Source organism: Populus euphratica, unplaced genomic scaffold, assembly GCF_000495115.2.
Source record: "Populus euphratica unplaced genomic scaffold, PopEup_1.0 scaffold605.1, whole genome shotgun sequence".
Classification (NCBI taxonomy): domain Eukaryota; kingdom Viridiplantae; phylum Streptophyta; class Magnoliopsida; order Malpighiales; family Salicaceae; genus Populus; species Populus euphratica.
This window is the reverse complement of record NW_011500477.1, coordinates 97,211-104,820: the sequence shown is the minus strand read 5'-3', so window position 1 is coordinate 104,820 and position 7,610 is coordinate 97,211.

Sequence of the window (7,610 nt, the reverse complement as noted above, 5' to 3'; positions counted from 1 at the left end):
ATATATATATATATATATATATATATATAATATTCTTTAGTTATGCTTTCTTTAATTATGTTCATTCTTTGGTTTTAGTTTGTTATTCATTATTATATTAATAGAGCAATGATAACCATGTTTTTGTTTTTGTTTATTTTCATTCATCACTGCAAAATATGAAGGGAGTGTTAAATAGATACATATCAAATGTTAATGGACATTTTTCCTATCTAGTTTAAATATAATATCATGCTTAACATCTATTTTAGTAATAGGACTTATACAAAAATGAACGTCAGCATGATCTCTACAAAAAGAGTTGTGCATTGTATAGACTTTAAATGCCAATAATTTATGAACTTGAAAAAAATCCTTTCTCATAATGAAAGGTCTTTAAAAAGGTGTTGGATTCCATTAAATTCCAAAGGTTGGTTTTAAAAGTCAAGGGCTTTACAACAGACCTTCATATTCAATTCGCATATCTAGAAGATGGTGGTCTAATGTAATGCCTTATAAGATAGCAATGTAAATTGGCTCCATAATTTCTAAGTAGACATTGAAAAGACTGATCTATTTGCCCATCATAACAAAAACTATTAGGATCCACTATAGGTGCAGGAAGATGCTAATAACACACGTTGTTCTTGAATGCAAGTATTTTTTTAATCTTAGCTCAATAAATAGGTTACTATGTAGGATCGAGCATCGAATTGACTGGATAAGTTTCTAGTAGATGGCCTTAAGGTGATAGCTACCTCAGCTTGCCTCCATTCTATGCTTACACCGCCATTGAGGCTTAGAGTAAACATAACAAAATGGCTAGGTGGGACAACATTTAGGAATTGCAATGTAGGCATGAAGGTAGTAAACCATCTATGGAAATAAAACCTTCATTTTAAGTCCAACTCCTAAATTTTTAAATTGACACATAGACAGGGTTAATGCATAATCATGCCAATAGTGAAATTTCTAACCAAATACCATAGAAGGCAATATATGCTTCTTTCAGGAATTTTAGCATGTCTCGACAACAAATAATGAAGTAAATGAGGAAAGGATAACGAGGATTCCAATCAATGAACTTTATAGGGGAATTACTAATCTTATACTTTTATATAAAGAGTCTTTATGATCGATTTCTCCTTTATAGAGGCATGAAGAAAAATGTCCTTATAGCTATAATACATACAAGCTCTGTTGGGATGTTATTAAATATGGTTTCCTCAGGTTCCTCTTGTCTTTGTTTATGGGTTAGTAACACGACCAAAAGATTGATATCTTTTTCCAAGTGTAGGAGTTTTGAAGTAATAAATAACCCAGCAAGACTGGGATCGAACCACAAACTATATAAATTACAAATAATAGTAATAGTAATAATAATAATAATAGTAATAATAATAATAAGTTAAAGATGACTTTGAGATGTAAGATTAATGCGAGGTTAAACAATGATAAAAACAAATATTAAGGTTAAATGATCCACTAATGGTATTAAAAATAAATATAATATAAACTCCTTTTATTATCTATATAATAAGCATTAAGCCAATAGCTCCTAAGTCAGTTGACTTTAGGGTATTGAGTGTTAAAACACTCATTCGAGTTTAATTGTTTAGGTTAGGAAGGTTACGAAACTAAACTTATTTATGTTTTTATTATCATCAAGATTTTTTTTGCAAATTATATACTATCCATTTTTCTTCGTTATTATCTTTAAGAAAAGTACATTAATAATGTAATAATTCAATGTGCAACCCACAATCATATGTTAAAGTGCATGTGTGTGTGTGAAAATGAAAGTTTAAAAATACTTATTAAATGAGTATATAAGCAGAATCAATTGATAATAATATGAGAGTTTGTAAACCTGAATATTTCATGAGAAGTATGTTATAGACCTTATTATGAATATTACAAACAACTATTGAAAAATATTTTCTAAGATGCATCTTAATAGTCAATAAAATTCTCCCTTATTCTGTCATCCTAGTAATAACAGTTTTGTCAAATAGTTTTATTAAAAAAAGCAGTTAGTTTTTTTGTTTTTTTTTCAACTACTACCCTCTCCCTCCAATTAAAATGAAACATTGTCCTCAATGTTCTAAGGTAAAAAGATAGAGTATAGAAGACATCACCTGAAACAATGAACATTGACAAACTTGAAACACACTTAAACAAATATAAGAATTTATAATCATCGATTGATATGATGTCAAATGTCAAATTTATTATCAATTTTGACAAAAGATTCGTATCAATATTTTTGCTGCCTTTCTTGTTCTCAATTTCTTTTTGAGAATAAATAATTTACAAATCTATATATTCATTAAACTCTGTTTTACTCATGGTAGATTTAAATTGATCATCAACTAATTCTTTAATAAAATCTACTTCTTGTGAATCATTATTATCTCTAGGTTGCTTGCAATTATTGAAAACATTCATCTTCATTGTCATGTTTCCAAATGATAACTTCATCAATCCATTCTTACAATTAATAGCATTAGAAGTTACAAGAAATAGAAGTCTTAAAAAAACAAAAAATAAATTGCATGCTTCAACAGGTTGTGTGTCTGACACAATAAAATTCAGAAGATAAATGAATTTATCCACTTGAACTAACATATCTTCAACTATTCCTTTAGGCATTTTTACATATCTATCGACAAGTAAAAGGGTTATAGAAGTTGATTTTAATTCACCTAGTTAGAGACTTTAATAAATTGAATATTGAAGTAAATTCACACTAGCTCCAAGATGAAGTAAAACTCTTTTAATTTTATGTTCTCCAACAAAATAAGAAATTATATGACAACAATGGTCTTTATATTTCAAGGAATTATTGTTTTGAAGAATAACACTTACTTGTTCAGCTAAAAAGGCTTTCTTTTTCACAATATTTTTTCTCTTCACAATGCACAGATCTTTCAAAAATTTAGTATAAAAAATAACTTGTTTAATAGCATCCAACAAAAGTATATTGATCCTTACCTATTCAAAAGTTTCAAAGATTTCAGAGTTGTAATTGACTTTCTTTTGTTTGGTCATGGCATGAGAAAATGAAAATACTGGCGGGGAATCAGTATTTTCTTTGCAATGTTGAGATTCCACCCCTTCCTTACCCTTAGAGATTCACTCATCATCTTTCTCATAAGGTTTAAGAGAGTTTTTTAATAACCTTACCACTGTAAAGAGTGATGACTGATTTGACTTGATCCATATGTTGACTTCCAAAACTACTTGCATTTGCATTGTATTGCACCTTAAGATTTTATTGTGGTTCAGATGGAAACTTACCTTTCTTTTAAAAATTGAGAGATGATGTGAATGTTTCCAGAGTATCTTTAAAATCTGTCATGGTTTGAATAAGTTGAATGTTGATTATCTATTACTTTTCAATGAATACATACAATATTTTCTCAAGATTTCTTCTAGGAAGGGGAACATAAGAAGGTTTATATTTATGAGAATTTTAAAAATTACAGTGTGTTTGAAATGATGGCTGTGAAGTTTATGCATTATTGTTATCGCTCTTCCAACTAAAATTTGGGTGATTTCTCTAACTAGAGTTGTATGTTTGCAAGTATGAGTTACAATTGAGCATTTAAAAATTGTTTTAAGCTTGAGTTTGTTCATGGAGACATTCTTTGAAAGAAGACAAAGTTGGACAATTATTGGTTGAGTGGTCATTAGTTTCACATATTTAACATATAATATCTTCAACAGATTTTAATTGACCGCTTGTTTTCAATTCTAGTACCTTGATTTTTCTAGTTAAAGATGTAAATTTGACTTAAAGATTATGATCTTTTCTAAGGTTATACATTCCTCCACTAGATGTATGAGGTTAAGTTTTATATAGTGTCTTATAAGTGCTTGTAGTGTTTCTTATTTTAAGCATTTTTAGCTAGTAAGTCATTTTATTCAAATACTAATAGTAATACTAATAGTAATGGTAATGATAATGGTAATAGTAATAGTAATAGTAATAACAATAATAATAAAAAAGATTAGTGTAAGGATTAAACAATAATAATAATAAATGTTAAGGTTAGAAGATCCACTAATGGTATGTTAAACAAGTATAATATAAATTCTTATTATTAAATTGGAAATCACATACAAAGGAGGTTCTAATTAGATTATAAATTGTTAACATAATTACATTAGTTATTTTATTCAAATAATGTTAATTCTTGTAAATGTTGTCAGATATTCATGATTATAACTTATGTTAACAACAAATCAAGTTCATTTCATAGCACAAGTGTCGATTATACCATACAATATAGGCTATGAAAGTGTCAAGCATTTGTTGTACCAAGTGTTATACAACATAAATCTAGATTAGTCATTTAACAAATAAAGTATTAAAAAGTGAACAAGATAACAAATACAAAACATGTTAGTATCAAACATTAAAGTCCATGTTCAGTTTACACTATACTTATTCTTACACCATTAGTGTAATCTTTTCACATTAATATAGCTAAACATAATGAAAGAGAGAAACATAAATAAACAAAACAAGAACATAAATAAGATAAAAGTTAACAAAGTAAAGGAAAGGAAATGGAAGGCATAAACTTGATATTAATGAAAACAAAACAGAAGCGATACAAAAAATACAAAGAGAGAAAGCAAGAGCATGATCTTGGTCTGGAAACCAAAATGCCTAAATACATGAAAAATGCCTCTTTTTATAGGCCAAAATTTGAAACTATTGATTTGATGACTAATTGATGAGTGGGTAGTTAACTCTTGACTTGGTGACAATTCTTATCTTATCTTGTCTACCCAAAACATCATTGATAATGTCAGAATTGGAACTACTTGAAAACATGAAAGTTGTAAGAAATTATCTCAGCTTTCCAGGAAAATAAATGGAGGTCAGTTGAACTTCTAGAACTTCAGATATGGGCTAAGCACTGAACAATGTTTGGGCTGTATAACAGATTCAGACTTCTTCATTGTTGCTATAATTTGGACTTGAAAATGACATTTTTAAAATCAGACCTCCACATGAAAGTATACCTATATCCAAATCTTACCTTTCCATCCATATAAAGTATACCTATATCCAAATCTACAGCTCCAGATACGACCCAATTACCAAACAGTGTTTTGGTTTGGATTACACTAGCATTTCTTTTCTAAGTTTGGCCACCTCTTTATCCTTTCAATTTCAGTTCTTAAACTTATCAATTAATCCTTTCATTTATGTGATAGAGTTACATTTAAAATGAATATTTACCTCAAATTAAAGGTATTTTATATTATTAGATATGTTATTATAAAATATGTTTTAGTTAAGAAGTTATTGATACTTCAAGTGCAAAATGATGATACAAAATCTTGATTAAAATGTACTTTTAAGTACTAATCACATATCAATTTCATCATTTGTCTATCTTTAGGTATTAACCCTTCATAAAAATATGAAATCAATCTCCATATCTCAAAACCATGATGAAGGCAAGTATTAAGCAAGTTTCAATACCTATTACAACATTGCTAAAAGTTTCTCCTAATTTTTTAATGAAAGTAGTGATTTGTCTTTTGAAAAAGTCTATTCTCTAAGACAGAAAAAACTTATTTAAAAATTATTGTTATATTTCATCCCAAGCATGAATGGATCTTGATCTAAAACTTTATAGCCATTTTTTTAACTTTATCTTTAAAGAAAAAGAAAAAAGCTTTCATCTGATGGTGTTCATGCTACAATTTAAGTCATTATAAGTTTTACAAACTTTTTCAAATTCTCTCAAATGCAAGTATGGATTTTCTAGATCTAAGCCATGAAAGGAGGTAAAAGTTGAATTATAACTAGCTTAAAATTAAAGTAAGATGCATTAAGAGAGAAAACTATGCATGAGGGTGCACTTGTTCTTGTGGGATTCATGTGGTCTCTAAATGTCCTAACACGTTATTCTCATTATGAAGCGATTGGTTATCTTCTTCAGTCATATTTTCTAAAAATAATAAGGATACCCTACAAAGTCTACCATTTAATGTACGTGACCAAACTCTCAGACATGTGTAAGAAGAGAATAAAAGGAAGGAAGGAAAAAAAGAAAAGAAAAGGAGATAAAACACAAGAAACAAAAGTTATATAAAAGAAAAGTAAAAATAGAAAATAAAATAAATATTATAATTAGACAAAACAAAAGAAACAAAAGTTAGATAAAAGAAAAGTGAAGAGAGATAATAAAATAAATATTATAATTTATATAAGAATTTACCTTCTCAGCAACTGCATCAAAAACTTGACACAACCAAAAGATTGATGTCTTCTCCCAAGTGTAGAGGCGTCGAAGTAATACATCACCTAGCAAGATTAGAGTCGAACCATATGAAGATTAATTATATAATAATAATAATAATAATAGTAAGTTAAAGAGGACTTTGAGATGTAAGATTAATGCGAGGATTAAAAAAATAATAAAAACAAATTTTAATGTTAGAGGATCCACTAATATTATTAAAAATAAATGTAATATAAACTCTTTTTATTACTTAACTGGAAACCACACACAAAGAAAGTTCCAATAAGATGATCTATCATTAATAGTTCATTATAAATTGTTAACATGATCATATTGATTATCTTATTTAGGTAACACCATACTTTTAAATATTGTCAGGGATTCATGATGCTAACTTATGTTAACAACAAATCAAATTCCTGTCATGGCACATGTGTTTGTCATCCCATATGGTTGACTATGAAAGTGCCAAATATTTATTATACCAAGTGTTATACAGTATAAATTTAGATTAACTATTTAACAAGTAAAGTATTAAGAATTAATAAGATAAAAATGATAAGACATGTTAATAGCAAGTTGTTTAGATATAAGTATTGAAGTCCATATTGAGTTTATATTATACTTATCTTAACACCATTAGTGAAACATTTTCCACCTTGACATAATAAACTTAGCTAAACATAACGAAGAAGAGAAACATAAATAAACAAGATAAGAATATAATTATATAAGTATATTAAAGAAAATGAAAAGCACAAATAAGAGATTAATGAAAGCAAAACTTAAACATTACAAAAATATAAAGAGAGAAAGCAAGAACATGATCTTGATCTGAAACCAAGATGCCTAAATGCATGGTAAATGCCTCTTTTTATAGGCCAAAATTTGGAACTATTGATTTGATGACTAATTATTGAGTGAGTGACCACATTTTGATTTGTTGAAAATCTTTATCTTCATATCTAAACAAAATATCATTGCAAACATTAGAATTTGAACGGATAGTCTTCATGAAAGTTCTAGAAAATTATCTCAGCTTTCTAACAAATAAAGAATTGGTGCATTTGGACTTCTAAAAATTAAGATATAGGCTGAACATTGAATAGTATCTAGGCTACAGGATAGATTTGGACTTTCCTTGTGATGCTAAGATTTGGACTTCCAAACGGCAGTATTAAGTCTTAGACTCTTCATGAATGTTTTAGGCTTATATCTTAGCTTTCTAGTCATATAAGCTAACATGACCAAAAGATTGATGTCTTCTCCTAAGTGCAGGAATGTTGAAGTAATAAATAACTCAGTAAGACAGGGGTCGAATCACATAAAGTTTAATTGTATAAATTATAAATAACAATAATA